Here is a 20,248-nt window from a genome sequence, read left to right as displayed (position 1 = left end):
ACCTTAGTAAAATAGAAACGATCCTTTACATTTACAACCACAAAACCAAACACGATACTACTGGACAAACTCCTGCCCACATATTTATTTATGCTGGACAACCAATTTTAGATACACAACACAACAAAGAAATTAAAATCAACGAAATAAACAAAGACCGAACAGAATACAACGTCGACACTAGATATAGGAAGGGACCGTTGCAAAAACGGAAATTAGAAAACCCTTTTAAATTAACAAGGAACGTCGAACAAATTGACGAAGACCATTACAAAATCACCAATAGAAATAGAGAAACACATTACTACAAGACCCAATTTAAAAAACAGAAAAAAATTAATAAACTTTACATTCCACAGGCCCATGGTTCATCATAATATTCCTCCTTACGTTTTCAAATAAATAACATTAATACTAACCATGGATTATTTTCCGATAAAACAATTCAAATCCCTTCAGAATATGAACATCATTGTCTTCGCGTAAACCTTTCTGATATAGATAACCTATTTCACTATTTCAACAATAAAATAACTAACTACACTAACATTCCTCAAATTGACCTTTTATACAATAAAATGCGAAGAGAACTTGGCGGAATAACTTTACACCAGACAAATAGACAGAATTTAAATATTTATTTGAAACACTCAACCAATATGCAATTTCATTCCTACAACAGTTAACTAGATAATTAAATATGTAGAGCGAAACAATATCCTTACTTGGAATATATTATAGAACGAGATTGCCAAGAAATAAATGAAAATTTAATAATTAACGGCAACAAAATAATAACAATAAAACAATGTAAAATCAAAATAGGAAAAATAACGTTAAGCGAAAATCAGCTGAGTCCCGAATTAAATCTAACACTATTGTACACACCCATCGAATTAATAAAAATAAAACCAATAGAACATAAGGACATTGTAAAACTAATATCAAATAATAATATTACAGGCTTTATTATCGTATCACTCATTAGCCTCACGTTTTGTATAGTTTGTATCTATTTAAAACTAAAAATAACAAAAACAACTATAGAAACACAAGATACAAACCCAACTGCATTACCAAGATTATATGCGTCAAGCCCATTGCAAGCATAAGCTTCCTTTTAAGGGGAGGGAAGTAGCATAATATGCTTCACATATTACGCTTACAAGCATTGTACATACAATCTTGCACATGCACAAACACATGAAACCAATTCACATTCTTGCTTACATATCATTCTTTTCTACACATATAGAAAAATCAAACCCCACACCCACAAATACACTGAATAGACATTCCCGTTTCTCGCGACTCCCTTCGAGCCGATAAAATCTCTGTACAGTAGTCTTAAGCTGACATTCTTGGAATAAAGACCGAAATAACCGAATAACCGAATTTTGTTCGTGTTTCAATTTAAAGTTTTCAGCGTTGATCTTTGTCGTTGTTATTGACGGATCATTTATTCGACTAATAAATTAATAACTACGTAAGTATATAGATATATAGATTTTTCACTTTATATAATTCCATGATTTTTATTATATTGAATAAAATTCAATATTTCGCCTTTGGGTAAAATTTTAAATATATAAGTAAAAAATCCATTCGATTACGGCCATTTTTATATAGCATTCGTAATCCATATTTTCATTTTTAATTTATACTTGTTTTACCAATATAACAAGAATTTCATCTAATTATTGTAATATATATATTTCTATAATTTTATCTTTTTATACATACATATTTCATTATAAAATATCATTTTATTTCCAACATACATAATTATTGTATCCACACATGTACAATTTTTGTTTAACCAATATAAATATTAAGTTAAATCATTTGCATTTTGAAGATAAATTTAAAATTTATCTCTTTTCATATATATCTCTGGTAATATATAACATAAAACCAAGCGGATATCATAATATTTCCACATTTAATATATAATTTTATATTTCTTTCATAAGAATCCATATTTGTATTATACCGTAACGATATAATAATCCAACTATACGGCAGGTAATAAATTAATATTTGCCTGCCTCCAAAAATTAACGATAATATATGGAAACGATTTGTTATTCTATATATAATAGAAACTTGACTTTTGTTTCAACGATATTATCTATAAAGCGTATATTCCTATTATCCGCGGAGCCAAGTCCCGTGTTCTATAGAACTGAGAAACAAATTTGTACGGATAATAATATACTTTATTGTATGTAACCAATATAAACATAATCCGAAATAAATATTTCGAATAATGCGGGAGGTCGGCAACTACTGCCTACCTATAGTAGTTTTTGAACCCTCTGTCGTAATTCCGGTCGTTTACACTACTATACCCTCTCACTATAATGGCTTTTCTCTATAATACTAAGAGAATGTGGGATATTTTCAGCATTTTTTCCCTTATACATATAATAATTAATAATTTTCATATGTATATTATTTAATTTACTCATATTATTGCCAAAATCATATGAATACATAAGTTTTGAACAATATGAGAGGTCGGCAACCACTGCCTACCTATAGTAGTTTTTGAACCCTCTGTCGTAATTCCGGTCGTTTACACTACTATACCCTCTCACTATAATGGCTTTTCTCTATAATACTAAGAGAATGTGGGAATATTTCAGCATTTTTTCCCCTATACATATAATAATTAATCATTTTCATATGTATATTATTTAATTTACTCATATTATTGCCAAAATCATATGAATACATAAGTTTTGAACAATATGAGAGGTCGGCAACCACTGCCTACCTATAGTAGTTTTTGAACCCTCTGTCGTAATTCCGGTCGTTTACACTACTATACCCTCTCACTATAATAGCTTTTCTCTATAATACTAAGAGAATGTGGGATATTTTCAGCATTTTTTCCCTTATACATATAATAATTAATCATTTTCATATGTATATTATTTAATTTACTCATATTATTGCCAAAATCATATGAATACATAAGTTTTGAACAATATGAGAGGTCGGCAACCACTGCCTACCTATAGTAGTTTTTGAACCCTCTGTCGTAATTCCGGTCGTTTACACTACTATACCCTCTCACTATAATGGCTTTTCTCTATAATACTAAGAGAATGTGGGATATTTTCAGCATTTTTTTCCCTTATACATATAATAATTAATCATTTTCATATGTATATTATTTAATTTACTCATATTATTGCCAAAATCATATGAATACATAAGTTTTGAACAATATGAGAGGTCGGCAACCACTGCCTACCTATAGTAGTTTTTGAACCCTCTGTCGTAATTCCGGTCGTTTACACTACTATACCCTCTCACTATAATGGCTTTTCTCTATAATACTAAGAGAATGTGGGATATTTTCAGCATTTTTTTCCCTTATACATATAATAATTAATCATTTTCATATGTATATTATTTAATTTACTCATATTATTGCCAAAATCATATGAATACATAAGTTTTGAACAATATGAGAGGTCGGCAACCACTGCCTACCTATAGTAGTTTTTGAACCCTCTGTCGTAATTCCGGTCGTTTACACTACTATACCCTCTCACTATAATGGCTTTTCTCTATAATACTAAGAGAATGTGGGATATTTTCAGCATTTTTTTCCCTTATACATATAATAATTAATCATTTTCATATGTATATTATTTAATTTACTCATATTATTGCCAAAATCATATGAATACATAAGTTTTGAACAATATGAGAGGTCGGCAACCACTGCCTACCTATAGTAGTTTTTGAACCCTCTGTCGTAATTCCGGTCGTTTACACTACTATACCCTCTCACTATAATGGCTTTTCTCTATAATACTAAGAGAATGTGGGAATATTTCAGCATTTTTTCCCCTAAACATATAATAATTAATAATTTTCATATGTATATTATCCTATGAAGACATAAGAGAATACAATATGAGAGGTCGGCGCAACCATAATATAGTAGTTGATGACTACTGTTTGGCAACGTGACACAATTCATTAAAGTCTTTATATTAATTATATGATAGGGACAATATCATATGCGTCACCAAATTGATGACGAGGTATTTGGCAACTTGATAGAATTCTTTAAAGTCTTTATATCAAAAATTATATGATAGGGACAATATCATATGCGTCACTAAATTGATCAGTCGCGATCGAACACTCGACGAGTGCAGACGTGCCTGCGGATCGACAGCAAATTGTTAGCAAATTGTTCACAGTTGTAAGTCCCGTTACTTGTGCCCAGCCACTTCGCGTCGCGTGATCTTGTCGCGCGTTTTGATTGGCCCAGCCAACGTACCTAACGGTAGTTCGCACTAACACCATCGCACACCCGAGTGTGCGTGTTATCAGCGCAAAAAACCCAGTGCTCGAAGCAGCGGTATAATTGCAAAGCAGCAGCCACGTGCTGCCTGGCTCACCGGCTTACGGTGCCCAGCTTCCCCCCCCCCCCCCTCCTCACTCCTTATCAACTTTGGAGAAGATGGACTGGCAGGCCCCCCCGCGCACCCACAAGCTTGGAACAACACCACGCAAAAAGGCTCTGAGAACACGCAAGAGCAGCTCCAGCAGCGAGGGAAGCACCTCGCATACAGAGCCGGGCGAGATAAAGCGAAAACCGGCAAAGAAAGCACAGGGAGAGGAGCTGGAAGATAAGCCAAGCACTAGCGCAGCTCTGCGCAAGAAGCTCGCCAACAACGCCTTCGCTTTACTCTCGACCGAAGAAGACGAGTACGACCAAGAGAGCTCTGATGACGAACCCGGACCTAAAGACGATTCCAAGCCCAAGACCCCCGAGAAACCAAAGCCCACCCCGAAGACCATCAAGCCACCTCCGATTTTTATCCCCGATGTGACCAACATCTCGGCACTCGTCAAGATGATCACGACTCTTGTAGGCCCGAAGAACAATTTTACCTACAAGACCGTGAATGGCAACAACGTACGTGTCATGATGCCGGACAAAGAGTCCTATACAGCTCTGCGTCTCCAACTTGTGGCCCAAAACAAGAGGCATCGGACTTTCCAGCCGAAAGATGAACGTGCATACAAGGTTGTCATCAAAGGACTCCACCACTCCACCGATCGTGAGGAAATCATTGAAGACCTTCGCAGACAAGGGCACGCTGTTAGAGATCTGCACAATCCCATTGGCAGAAGAACTAAAGAACCGCTGGGAATATTCTTCGCCAACCTGGAGCCTTCCAGCAACAACAAAGACGTCTACCAAGTCAAGCGGATCTGCAGGTCGGTAGTAACCATTGAACCGCCGCAGAAGTTCAACGACGTGCCTCAATGCTTCAGGTGCCAAGGATTCGGTCATACACAGCGTTACTGCTTCCTGGAATACCGATGTGTAAAGTGTGGAGGCCCTCACGAATCGAGGGCATGTGAGAAGAGGGAGGACGACAAAGCGTGCTGCTTCCACTGCCAGGCGGACCATCCTGCGTCTTTCAAGGGATGCCCTGCATACAAAAGGGCCAAAGCACTCGCTGCTCCGAAAACAAGGCCCGTCGCTAATGCTAACAAGGCGCCGCCCGTGGCATCACCAAACGTCACCTCTGGCAGGAGCTACCGAGACGCCCTCAACGGAGTGCACGCAGCACCGCAGAATCCCACAACCCCAGTCCAAACCCAAACAGAAACCCCACACTCCGGTCAGATAGAAGCGATGTTCGCTCGCATGGAAGGAATGATGGAAAGGATGATGGAGCGCATGTTCACCCAGATGACACAGCTGGTGGCCACCATTCTCAACAGCAAGTCATGCAACTAAAGCTCCACCTAGTCGTCTGGAATGCGAACGGCCTGCAGAACAGCAAGGCCATAGTCGAGCACCATCTGAAGACCCACCAGATCGATATCCTACTCGTAGCCGAAACCCACTTCTCCCCCAGATCCCACTTTAATATCAGCGGATATGACCTCATCCATGCAGACCATCCTTCTGGCAGAGCACGCGGTGGAGCAGCCATCCTCATCAGGAGCGGTATTCAATACCTAGAGCTGCCCGCGTTTCAGCAAGACTGGGCACAATGTCCTGTCATCAGGATTGTCAGCCCGCAAGGAGATTTAGACATTGGAGCGGTCTACTTTCCCCCCAGATACCGCATAACAGCATCTCACCTCAGTGAGTTCTTCGAGCATTTTGGGCCCCGCTTCATAGCAGCTGGAGATTATAACGCCAAACATTCTTGGTGGGGATCGCGCGCCAACAACCCCAAAGGGAAAACTCTGTTTGGGTACCTGCAACGCCACCGACTGGACTGCCACTCCACTGGCGAGCCCACTCACTGGCCAACGAATCCCCTCAAGACTCCAGACCTACTGGACTTTGCTGTGTCGAAAGGCATAGGGCATGCGAAGATCAGCTGCACAACAAATGCTGATCTCCTGTCAGACCACTGTGCAATAAACGTGCTAATCAACACGCCAGTCCTCAGAAAAACCCCGCTCAGAAGGCTCACTGGAAAATATACCGACGCCGCCAAGTTCGCGTCCTGGATGCTCTCCACCGTCAATCCGAACCCCATCCTCAACACACCCAGGAACATTGATGAAGCTATCGGGAATCTCACCAGGCAGATGCAAAACGCTGCGGAATTCGCAAGCCCACCGCCACCAAAGACTGCGAGAACACCTAGCAGGGACCTCCACCTCTGGTCCCCGGAAATTGCGGCACTCGTGACTGAGAAGAGGCGTCTCAGGAGAGTTTGGTTCTTGACGCGCAATCCAAGAGACAAAACAGCGCTCAATCACGCCACAAAGGAGTTGAAGGACAAGATCTCCAGCCTACGCCAGGACTCCTTCCTCAGATTCCTCGAGGAACTCTCTCCCGGGGACCCAGACCACAATCTGTGGAACGTCACCCGCCACATTAAACGACCAGCCAAAAAGGTTTCCGCAGTGCGCAAAGCAGATGGATCCTGGTGCCGTTCGGATGCTGAAAGAGCAGAAGCTTTCGCCGAACACCTTTACAACGCCTTCTCTCCGTTCGACTGCTGCACTGCCGAAGAACATGCTGAAACAGCCCGGTTTCTCAATAGCCCAAGCTCTCCCGGTCCCCCGTTGGAACCAGTCGACCCTGAGGAAGTTGCGCAGGAGATTGCTCTACTGAAGAACAACAAATCTCCAGGCCTGGATCGTATAGATGCGGCGGCCCTAAAAATGCTCCCATTCCGCTGCACACAAATGCTGGCCAGCATTTACAACAGCTGCTTCCGGCTAGGGTACTTCCCGGAAGAGTGGAAAAGAGCAGAGGTTATTGTCCTCCTCAAGCCTGGTAAGCCTGAAGCCAATCTCGCCTCCTATCGTCCGATTAGTTTGCTGGCAATCCTCTCCAAAATACTCGAAAGAGTATTTTTGCGCAGAGTATTGCCAGTACTGGATGAGGCTGGTTTGATCCCCGATCACCAGTTTGGCTTCAGGCGCTCCCACGGAACACCAGAGCAATGCCACCGGCTAGTCGAACGGATCCTCGAGGCATTCGAGCAAAAGAAATACTGCTGCGCTGTAATGCTCGACGTGAAGCAGGCATTCGACAGAGTTTGGCATCCTGGACTCCTCCATAAACTCAAATCCTACCTCCCAAGCCCCCATTTTACCCTCCTCAAATCCTACACTGAGGGAAGAGCATTCCAAGTCAGATGCGGAAGTGCAATAAGCCTACCCAGACTGATCAGAGCTGGAGTTCCGCAAGGCAGTGTGCTCGGACCAATACTGTACACCCTTTACACCGCAGACCTTCCCATAATCCCCTCCAGGAACCTAACTATAGCGACTTATGCAGATGACACGGCTTTCCTCGCCTCCTCATCCGACCCACGAGAAGCCTCCGAAACAATCCAAAGGCAAATGGACGCGCTACATCCCTGGCTCAGCAGGTGGAACATCGTAGTGAACGCGGAAAAATCTACCCAAACAACATTTGCACTAAGGAGAGGAGACTGCCCACCGGTCACGCTAAACGGAGTCATCATTCCCAACGCACCCGCACCCAAGTACCTAGGACTTACCCTGGACCGCAGGCTCACTTGGCGTCCCCACATCGTCAGCAAACGCATACAGGCCGATGCGCGTCTGAGGCAGATGCATTGGCTTATTGGGAGAGGGTCCAAGCTAAGGCAGAACCACAAAATCCTGGTGTACAAGGCAATTCTCAAGCCCATCTGGACCTACGGGATACAGCTATGGGGCACGGCAAGCCACACGAATCGCCTGCGTATACAGCGGTTCCAGAATAGGTGCTTGAGAATTGCCTGTAATGCGCATCCCTACCACGAGAATGTCGCCATACATAGGGAACTTGGAATCCCACAAGTCGCTGATGAAATCTCCAGGCTCAGCGAGAGATACCTGAAAAGGCTCGAAAACCACCCTAACCACCTCGCCACCAACCTGTTAGACAATAGCCAAACAAGCAGACGTCTCATGAGGAGACACCCTCTCGATCTTCCACAACAATAGACAACACATATAAAACCCGCCACAAATACATGTACAATAGTATCCCTTAAGCTAATGTTCCCCCGCAAAACCATTTAATTATTGTCCACTAGGACAGATTTTAAATAAATAAACGCACGCTAAAAAAAAAAAAAAAAAAAAAAACTAAATTGATGACGAGGTGTTTGGCAACGTGACACAATTCATTAAAGTCTTTATATTAATTATATGATAGGGACAATATCATATGCGTCACTAAATTGATGACGAGGTATTTGGCAACTTGATATAATTCTTTAAAGTCTTTAGATCAAAAATTATATGATAGGGACAATATTATAATCATATGCGTCACTAAATTGATGACGAGGTGTTTGGCAACTTGACACAATTCATTAAAGTCTTTATATTAATTATATGATAGGGACAATATCATATGCGTCACTAAATTGATGACGAGGTATTTGGCAACTTGATACAATTCTTTAAAGTTTTTATATCAAAAATTATATGATAGGGACAATATCATATGCGTCACTAAATTGATGACGAGGTGTTTGGCAACTTGACACAATTCATTAAAGTCTTTATATTAATTACATGATAGGGACAAGATCATATGCGTCACTAAATTGATGACGAGGTATTTGGCAACGTGATAGAATTCTTTAAAGTCTTTATATCAAAAATTATATGATAGGGACAATATCATATGCGTCACTAAATTGATGACGAGGTGTTTGTTTGGCTACAGGAAAAATCATTTATTTATCGAATCATCAAGCAAAGGATAAGCTTCAGTGGATCGCAGTATGGCAGCTGCTCAACCACTTACAACACCTTGCCTGTTACAAAAGTCGTTTACAATTGATTCTAGGCTTTGTCATTGTATTAAACAATGCTTTTATATGTAACTAGCGCGGCATCAGGTGATCGAAGATCCTCCTAATTTACTATGTTACAAATTACATTGGCATCACATCCATTGTCGTTTATAAAATAAATTATAAACTTTAAATGGTTTAGAAGCCATACAATGCAAATTGCCCCTTATTTATCATTGCAGTCCAGCACGGATACGACCTTAGAGGCGTTCAGGCATAATCCAACGGACGTAGCGTCATACCACTGTTCGCTCGAACAAGTATTGTGCCATTGGTCCGTACCTGCGGTTCCTCTCGTACTACGCAGGAATGCTGTCGCAACAACGTTTTGTCATTTGTAGGGTAAAACTAACCTGTCTCACGACGGTCTAAACCCAGCTCACGTTCCCTTGCATGGGTGAACAATCCAACGCTTGGTGAATTTTGCTTCACAATGATAGGAAGAGCCGACATCGAAGGATCAAAAAGCGACGTCGCTATGAACGCTTGGCCGCCACAAGCCAGTTATCCCTATGGTAACTTTTCTGACACCTCTTGTTAAAAACTCTTTAAACCAAAAGGATCGATAGGCCGAGCTTTTGCTGTCCCTGTGTGTACTGAACACCGAGATCAAGTCAGCATTTGCCCTTTTGCTCTATGTGTGGTTTCTGTCCGCACTGAGCTGGCCTTGGGACACCTCCGTTATTATTTGAGAGATGTACCGCCCCAGTCAAACTCCCTACCTGGCAATGTCCTTGAATTGGATCATACCTGAGTAATTGGAGTTATACCAAATTTTCAAATCAAAAATACATAAATGCATCGTTTTATTAAAGAATTTGTTTGCGATTATATAACAAACTCGTGATACTTTGATCAAGAAGCTTGCATCAAAACCCAATACCATAAGATATAATAAATATATCCGTATAATGGCTAGGAAATGATACACGTTCCATTTAATCAAGTAAGTAAGGAAACAATAAGAGTAGTGGTATTTCATTGACGATACCAAACCGAGGTCTAATATCTCCCACTTATTCTACACCTCTTATGTCTCCTTACACTGCCAGATTAGAGTCAAGCTCAAAAGGGTCTTCTTTCCCCGCTAATTATTCCAAGCCCGTTCCCTTGGCTGTGGTTTCGCTAGATAGTAGATAGGGACAACGACGACTTTTCAGATCTCTCCGAACTTGTTTTACGTGGCGTGTTCCACACTGAAGGGATTACAACCACGACACCCTGAACACCCACAAGTGGTGCATGTATCAACATGGTGTATGTGTCTGGATACGCCAGACAAGCATCCCGGACTAGAAGCTATAGCTATGTACATAGCGACCACCCCGGTAGCAATTCGAGTACTTGCTTGCCGGGCAAGCACTCCCCCTTGCTGAGGAGCGAGATCTACCTAAAATCTCTACTGATCTCTGGGTCACAGCACCCGAGTTTTGCGCAACTAGCACCGTAACTCAAACGTCGAACACGAAGGCTCTACCCGCGATATGGGTACCAACCACAGCCACCACGATACTCCCACCAGGGGGCCTACCTCAATGTGCAGTCTTGGATAGCTGCACAACCCGTGGTACCGAAAGAGAGGCTCGGTAAGCCTCCTCCTTTTGCTCCGACAAGCAGGGTTAGAGGGACCTATGGCTATATTAGTCGCCTCTTACGACAAGCAATAGCGGACTGTGGAAGTATTCTCGCCCGCTAACCACACGGCGAAGTTGTTGGGCTAAACACCCCTCCTCCTACGGAACACTTCGTCCGCAAACACTGCCAGCCGTTGAGTCCTCTGTTGATCTTCCAGGATTCTATCGAAGGTCCAGTTTTCGCCAAGGCGCTGCACTCCAAGTCCATCGAGGTTCCGCAAATCTGCATATAGGGGGCAAGCGCACAATATGTGCATCCAGTCCTCATATGGATCTCCACAAGCGCAAGCAGTGGTATCGCTGAGGGCTCTCCCTTGCAAAAATGCGTTAAACGACCCGTGACCTGTCAGCAGGTAAGACGTCCTCATCGAGAATCCAAATCTTGGATCTAGATAGGGACAACGACGACGACGACTTTTCAGATCTCTCCGAACTTGTTTTACGTGGCGTGTTCCACACTGAAGGGATTACAACCACGACACCCTGAACACCCACAAGTGGTGCATGTATCAACATGGTGTATGTGTCTGGATACGCCAGACAAGCGTCCCGGACTAGAAGCTATAGCTATGTACATAGCGACCACCCCGGTAGCAATTCGAGTACTTGCTTGCCGGGCAAGCACTCCCCCTTGCTGAGGAGCGAGATCTACCTAAAATCTCTACTGATCTCTGGGTCACAGCACCCGAGTTTTGCGCATCTAGCACCGTAACTCAAACGTCGAACACGAAGGCTCTACCCGCGATATGGGTACCAACCACAGCCACCACGATACTCCCACCAGGGGGCCTACCTCAATGTGCAGTCTTGGATAGCTGCACAACCGGTGGTACCGAAAGAGAGGCTCGGTGGGCCTCCTCCTTTTGCTCCGACAAGCAGGGTTAGAGGGACCTATGGCTATATTAGTCGCCATAGGAATCTCGTTAATCCATTCATGCGCGTCACTAATTAGACTGCTCTATTTGGCTATTTTTTTTTTTTTTTTTTTGATCGCGGAGGTATGGAAATCTATCGAAAGATACTAGGTCTGTCAACACTTCAGTTTCCTAGGATGCACGATTCATTGCTCTATCTGAACCGAAGTTCCGCAACGCCTACGTACTAAAATCATCCTCATAGCCATTTATATATTACCATTATTTGCGATGTTTATGCCTTTATTGATGTTATGCCAAGACAGCAAGCAAATGTTTTGAACCAAACGTTTTAGCTAAGTCCAATCTCGGGAAAACCCGCTCAGGTACATGAACTGTTTAAAACAACCGAGACTGCCTCTCATAACCTGGACGCTAATGATATGACTATCATATTTGCTGAGGAGACCCTTCGCTATCAATCTTTTAACGGATTGACCACTCCAGATACCCCTCCAGTTCAGGGTGGCAGAATGGAATTCAATGTCACCTGCGGCTTCGAATCTGCGACGCAATTCAGTTCGTATGTCCGGTCTGTCGTATCTATTGATTTTGCGCTGGTGCGCATCATCCATAGAGTGTCCGTCTGTCACAATTTGTATGTCGATCACATCAATGTGATTTTGTCGTAGTGCCACCAGGTCCGGTTTATTAAGGCCGGATTCGCAATGCAGACTTGGTTCAACAATGACCGCGCAGCCTCTCTCCTCAAGTCCCCGCTTGATTCGATTTACTACGCAGTTGTGTCTAGCTACGCGCCTCCCATGCGATCGGTAACATTTTTGCATTATATGGTTTGTTGTTTCGGGAGCGTCACATCCTGCACGACACTGTCGTTCCAATTCGTGCCTTCCCCTTGTAGTACGAGACTTCGTGGGTAGGGCATTTATCCGCAGACGAATACCGTCTATATATTCCTTTCCTGTTAGTAAACGCGTGGGTTGATTTACCCACCAGTGTTGCGGTCCCCAATGGCCCGCTTCACGGAGTCCGCTGCCATCAACTGAGAGGTACAATTTTTTTTTTTTTAGAAATGCGATAGAGAATCGAATGCCTTGCTTACATCTAAATTTGCGATGTAGCAAGATCTAAAGTGCTTATGGCTATGCCTCAAGACTAAGTCAACTATCGTCGCATTATCGGCACATCCGTCGGTAGGTAAGAAGCCCCGCTGGCGCGGGTCCCAATTGATTGATGAGTTCAACCGGGTTGCCAATATTGCATTTAGCTGTCTTACCAGGACTGAAGGCACCGATATTGGACGAAAGTCTTGCGGTCGCTTCGCCGTCACCGTCTTCGGGATGAAGACAGTTCTGGCCAGTCGGATAGAGTGTGGTAGATTGCCGCACCATAGAATTAGGTTCATTATTCGTAGCATAATACCTGACGGCACCTCCCTGGCTGTTTTTGGAGTTATCCCGTCAGGCCCCGGAGATGAAGATAATGAGATTCTTGATGCCCTAAGGTCATGCTCCGTAATAGCAGACCAAACCCTCTCAAGCGAGTGATCCATTTGTATCACTTCTCCACTGCAAGAGCTTGGGCTAGGCTGAGTCATTACTTCTCTCCAGTAGGGAACCATTACTTCTTGGCTTGGCATTACCGACTCATCAGTTCCATTTAGCAAGGACTTAATGCATCTTCCTTTATGCTTATCCCAGTTACGCTGGGTGACAGCATACTGCTGCCTTCTGCTTTCTCTCCTATTCCGAGGTCTCCGAGGAGGTCTCGTCAGCGTGTGTCGTACACCCTGTGCCGGAAAAATTCCTAGGAGATATAGCGATAAGCATTGGAGAGTGGTTTCCTTTCCCTCGAGCTCTGCCCTGTCAATGATCGTTTGTAGCTCTTGGGCTCTCCATTTGGAATGGCATTCTACGGGGCTATACCCACGCAGTGTCCGCAAAATTTCTCTGTTCGACTGTTCGAAGGGAGTGATTGGAGTTGTTTCTGATGTTGTTACTTGGTGGTTTTGCTCACTTCTACTAGGGCGGCGCCTTATGGTTAGATTAGCAACTTCCGGGACGCGAGCTGATTGCCCTCTTATCTGCTCTATTTTCTCCTTATAATCGCCCCTCTGTCTTAGCTTTTTGATGGCTTCGACGCTGCGGTTTGCAAAATACACCGCTAGTTGCTTGTTTATGTGTTTATGTCCATTTGCTGTGAGCTCAACCTCCTTTCTCGCCATCATCCACTTCTCTTCCTCACTCCACCTTGCCTTTATCTCGACACGTCGACGTTCTTCATCAAGTTCGTCTGGGTGCCGAGATCGCATGTGAACACCGAGTCCTCTCTTGCTGTTAAAGGACCGGCCACATACTGTGCAGGGAACCCTAGATAGAGTAGCCGCTGCGTTTGGTTGATATTGGTCCTCCGGGAAGATGTCCACGGAGGGTCGTGTCGTCATCAGATTGTGTAAATTCATCCGAGGCTCGTTATTTCTATTTGTAGTTCCAATATGAATAAATTTAAGAGAGTCATAGTTACTCCCGCCGTTGACCCGCGCTTACTTGAATTTCTTCACTTTGACATTCAGAGCACTGGGCAGAAATCACATTGTGTCAACACCCGCTAGGGCCATCACAATGCTTTGTTTTAATTAGACAGTCGGATTCCCCAAGTCCGTGCCAGTTCTGAATTGATTGTTAATTGATAATCGTTATAATTGATAAGAACTAATTGGTTTAACCCAAATAGTATTCTTAAAAATTTTAGCAAGAAAGTTCCACAATTGGCTACGTAACTAAACTATCCGGGGAACAAGTAACTAACATAAATGCTAGAAACTCTATTTACCCAGAACGAGTAACATAAACCATGTTATTGTTTCCCAATCAAGCCCGACTATCTCAATCTTCAGAGCCAATCCTTATCCCGAAGTTACGGATCTAATTTGCCGACTTCCCTTACCTACATTATTCTATCGACTAGAGACTCTTCACCTTGGAGACCAGCTGCGGATATTGGTACGGCCTGTTGAGAAGTTTGCGTGTCCCCACCATAAATTTTCAAGGTCCGAGGAGAAAATATCGACACAATAGTATATGTCATGCTCTTCTAGCCCATCTACCATATCTCTCTGCGAAAGACTTCCATGGTAGTACGGCTATAAAACAGAAAAGAAAACTCTTCCGATATCTCTCGACGGCTTCTTTATGGTCGTTCCTGTTGCCAGGATGAGCACGAGGCCCATATTTAATAACAAACGGATACTCAACAGGTTACGGAATTGGAACCGTATTCCCTTTCGTTCAAAATTATTCAAGTGTATTATATTCGCTTTGTTTATATAGTTTACTTGAAAATTTTCGGCTTTCGCCTTGAACTTAGGACCGACTAACTCGTGATCAACCACTGTTCACACGAAACCCTTCTCCACTTCAGTCCTCCAAGGTCTCATTCGATTATTTGCTACTACCACCAAGATCTGTACCAATGGCAGCTCCATGCAGGCTTACGCCAAACACTTCTACGCATACCATTGTACCTTCCTACTCACTAAAGTTTCAAAATTTATATCACAAGTAATATAAATCATCTACTTTAGCGGTAATGTATAGGTATACAACTTAAGCGCCATCCATTTTAAGGGCTAGTTGCTTCGGCAGGTGAGTTGTTACACACTCCTTAGCGGATTTCGACTTCCATGATCACCGTCCTGCTGTTTTAAGCAACCAACGCCTTTCATGGTATCTGCATGAGTTGTTAATTTGGGCACCGTAACATTACGTTTGGTTCATCCCACAGCGCCAGTTCTGCTTACCAAAAGTGGCCCACTGGGCACATTATATCATAACCTTGAACTTCATATCAAGAAAGTTAAGGTTCTTACCCATTTAAAGTTTGAGAATAGGTTAAGATCGTTTCGACCCTAAGGCCTCTAATCATTCGCTTTACCAGATAAGATTATTTTATATAATATTAAAATGCACCAGCTATCCTGAGGGAAACTTCGGAAGGAACCAGCTACTAGATGGTTCGATTGGTCTTTCGCCCCTATACTCAATTCTGACAATCGATTTGCACGTCAGAACTGTTTCGGTCTTCCATCAGGGTTTCCCCTGACTTCTTAATAATATTATTTAAATATTACAATTTTAATGATGAATTTTCCATAACGGATATTCAGGTTCATCGGGCTTAACCTCTAAGCAGTTTCACGTACTGTTTAACTCTCTATTCAGAGTTCTTTTCAACTTTCCCTCACGGTACTTGTTTACTATCGGTCTCATGGTTATATTTAGTTTTAGATGGAGTTTACCACCCACTTAGTGCTGCACTATCAAGCAACACGACTCTTTGGAAACATCATCTAGTAATCATTAACGTTATACGGGCCTGGCACCCTCTATGGGTAAATGGCCTCATTTAAGAAGGACTTAAATCATTAATTTCTCATACTAGAATATTGACGCTCCATACACTGCATCTCACATTTGCCATATAGACAAAGTGACTTAGTGCTGAACTGTTTTCTTTTCGCTCGCCGCTACTAAGAAAATCCTTGTTAGTTTCTTTTCCTCCCCTAATTAATATGCTTAAATTCAGGGGGTAGTCCCATATGAGTTGAGGTTGTATATATAACTATATTTTGCCATAAATTCTTTATATATAAATGATAAAACAATCAAATTAAATTCGTTATAAATAGTTCCAATAGTTCTTGTAAGCAAAGTTATTTTTTATCCATTTAACGAACCAACGAAGAATAATAACAAAACCAAGATTTTTCTTTTTCCGAATCATTAATAAGAGACAATTCTAGATGAAAAATATTTCAATTTTTTATGCTAGACATTTCTCAGTATTATTTGATTGAAAAAGAAAATATTTCTCTTCGTTTTTCACACTCAAATGTGAGATAATGTTTTTCATTTCTTTTTTAATATTATGAATAAAATCATTATTTAATCCAATAATATACCATATGCTTATAAAAAATTTATAAACAACTTAATTAGCATAGTCTTACAACCCTCAACCATATGTAGTCCAAGCAGCACTATAAAATTAATTAAAGTACATAACAGCATGGACTGCGATATGCGTTCAAAATGTCGATGTTCATGTGTCCTGCAGTTCACACGATGACGCACAGTTTGCTGCGTTCTTCATCGACCCATGAGCCGAGTGATCCACCGCTTAGAGTTTTATAATTCATTTTTATATAATATCAATATTGTTTTTATTGAAAGAAATTAAAAATACACCATTTTACTGGCATATATCAATTCCTTCAATAAATTTATTTTTATACCTAAAAATAAATGTTGCGATATGTCTTAGTTTCATATAAGCATTATGTATCATAAAAATCTGGTTATGGTTTGCTATTTTGGGTGACACATACTGCAAAATTTATATAAAACATTAACCTGATGGATGACAGGTACAAACATTGTATATTTTAGGTTGTTGCATTAGCCAACGTATGCTCATAACATAGATGAACAATACATATTTGCAACGCGTGTATATTATGGTCCATATACACACACACTTATTTTGAATACCACATTCAAAATTATTTTAATTTTAATTCGACTTCTACTTTCAAATTTTGTTCAGTTTCTTCGATTTCCATTTTCGCGAATTTGTTTTTATAGGAAACGCCATTGTTGTAGTAGGTACTGCCACAAATACGCACAACAACATTAATAATGTTAAAGTCTTTTTATGAGGTTGCCAAGCCCCACATATAAAATAAAAGCCATCTTCATTTTATTTTGACTTTAACTTTTGATTCCGTGGAATCATTTTGTAATATTTTTATTTTGGTAAATTGTATTTATTTGTATTATAACAAATGTTTATTAACGATAAGGATATTATACAATAATGATCCTTCCGCAGGTTCACCTACGGAAACCTTGTTACGACTTTTACTTCCTCTAAATAATCAAGTTCCGTCAACTTTTGCGAAACAACCGTAACACGCAAGGCGTCACAGTGATCACGTCCGGAGACCTCACTAAATAATTCAATCGGTAGTAGCGACGGGCGGTGTGTACAAAGGGCAGGGACGTAATCAATGCGAGTTAATGACTCACACTTACTGGGAATTCCAAGTTCATGTGAACAGTTTCAGTTCACAATCCCAAGCATGAAAGTGGTTCAGCGGTTTACCCGGACCTCTCGGTCTAGGAAATACACGTTGATACTTTCATTGTAGCGCGCGTGCAGCCCAGGACATCTAAGGGCATCACAGACCTGTTATTGCTCAATCTCATTATTGCTAGACGCAATTTGTCCATTTAAGAAGCTAGTGTCCTTATAATGGGACAAACCAACAGGTACGGCTCCACTTACATAAACACATTCAAACACAATAAACATTTTACTGCCACCATGAATGAAGGCTACATAAGCTTCAGCACCATAATCCTGAAGATATCTATTTAATATATTTGAGTCTCGTTCGTTATCGGAATTAACCAGACAAATCACTCCACGAACTAAGAACGGCCATGCACCACCACCCATAGATTCGAGAAAGAGCTATCAATCTGTCTTACACACTTATGTTCGGACCTGGTAAGTTTTCCCGTGTTGAGTCAAATTAAGCCGCAGGCTCCACTCCTGGTGGTGCCCTTCCGTCAATTCCTTTAAGTTTCAGCTTTGCAACCATACTTCCCCCGGAGCCCAAAAGCTTTGGTTTCCCGGGAAGCGACTGAGAGAGCCATAAAAGTAGCTACACCCAATTGCTAGCTGGCATCGTTTATGGTTAGAACTAGGGCGGTATCTGATCGCCTTCGAACCTCTAACTTTCGTTCTTTATTAATGAAAACATCTTTGGCAAATGCTTTCGCTTAAGTTAGTCTTACGACGGTCCAAGAATTTCACCTCTCGCGTCGTAATACTAATGCCCCCAAACTGCTTCTATTAATCATTACCTCTTGATCTGAAAACCAATGAAAGCAGAACAGAGGTCTTATTTCATTATCCCATGCACAGAATATTCAGGCATTTGAAGCCTGCTTTAAGCACTCTAATTTGTTCAAAGTAATAGTACCGGCCCACAATAACACTCGTTTAAGAGCACTAGTGCAGGTTTTTAAATAGGAGGAACATATGAAAAAATACAAGTATTTAATCACATATAAGAACTCCACCGGTAATACGCTTACATACATAAAGGTATAGTACTAACCACAATTGTTAGTTGTACTACCCGTATGAAGCACAAGTTCAACTACGAACGTTTTAACCGCAACAACTTTAATATACGCTATTGGAGCTGGAATTACCGCGGCTGCTGGCACCAGACTTGCCCTCCAATTGGCAATTGTTAAAGGATTTAAAGTGTACTCATTCCAATTACAGGGCCTCGGATATGAGTCCTGTATTGTTATTTTTCGTCACTACCTCCCCGAGCTGGGAGTGGGTAATTTACGCGCCTGCTGCCTTCCTTAGATGTGGTAGCCGTTTCTCAGGCTCCCTCTCCGGAATCGAACCCTGATTCCCCGTTACCCGTTGCAACCATGGTAGTCCTAGATACTACCATCAAAAGTTGATAGGGCAGACATTTGAAAGATCTGTCGTCGGTACAAGACCATACGATCTGCATGTTATCTAGAGTTCAACCAATATAACGATCTTGCGATCGCTTGGTTTTAGCCTAATAAAAGCACATGTCCCATAAGGTTCATGTTTTAATTGCATGTATTAGCTCTAGAATTACCACAGTTATCCAAGTAACTGTTAACGATCTAAGGAACCATAACTGATATAATGAGCCTTTTGCGGTTTCACTTTTAATTCGTGTGTACTTAGACATGCACGGCTTAATCTTTGAGACAAGCATATAACTACTGGCAGGATCAACCAGAATAATGTTTTTCCTTCATATTCCATTCATATATTTTGAATCGAAATAAGCAATATAATAGATATATAGATATATAGATTTTCACTTTATATAATTCCATGATTTTTATTATATTGAATAAAATTCAATATTTCGCCTTTGGGTAAAATTTTAAATATATAAGTAAAAAATCCATTCGATTACGGGCATTTTTATATAGCATCGTAATCCATATTTTCATTTTTAATTTATACTTGTTTTACCAATATAACAAGAATTTCATCTAATTATTGTAATATATACTTCTATAATTTTATCTTTTTATACATACATATTTCATTATAAAATATCATTTTATTTCCAACATACATAATTATTGTATCCACACATGTACAATTTTTGTTTAACCAATATAAATATTAAGTTAAATCATTTGCATTTGAAGATAAATTTAAAATTTATCTCTTTCATATATATCTCTGGTAATATATAACATAAAACCAAGCGGATATCATAATATTTCCACATTTAATATATAATTTTATATTTCTTTCATAAGAA

At 41.1% G+C, this 20,248-nt stretch overlaps 2 non-coding genes and 1 pseudogene across 2 annotated transcripts; all 3 read right to left on the bottom strand.

Annotated features, from left to right (window-relative positions):
• Window positions 1–9,222: 9,222 nt before the first annotated feature.
• Window positions 9,223–16,455, bottom strand: LOC117150028 (annotated as a pseudogene).
• Window positions 16,456–16,851: 396 nt separating this feature from the next.
• Window positions 16,852–17,030, bottom strand: LOC117150029. Its single transcript, XR_004460642.1, has one exon. It is a non-coding gene; the product is annotated as a 5.8S ribosomal RNA (ribosomal RNA).
• Window positions 17,031–17,716: 686 nt separating this feature from the next.
• On the bottom strand, window positions 17,717–19,711 carry LOC117150031. The gene has a single exon (XR_004460644.1). It is a non-coding gene; the product is annotated as a small subunit ribosomal RNA (ribosomal RNA).
• Between the last annotated feature and the right edge of the window lie 537 nt (window positions 19,712–20,248).

Source organism: Drosophila mauritiana, unplaced genomic scaffold (assembly GCF_004382145.1).
Source record: "Drosophila mauritiana strain mau12 unplaced genomic scaffold, ASM438214v1 Y_23, whole genome shotgun sequence".
In the NCBI taxonomy this organism is placed as follows: Eukaryota; Metazoa; Arthropoda; class Insecta; order Diptera; family Drosophilidae; genus Drosophila; species Drosophila mauritiana.
Note: the sequence above shows the minus strand (reverse complement) of the source record. Positions and strands in the feature narration are given on the sequence as shown.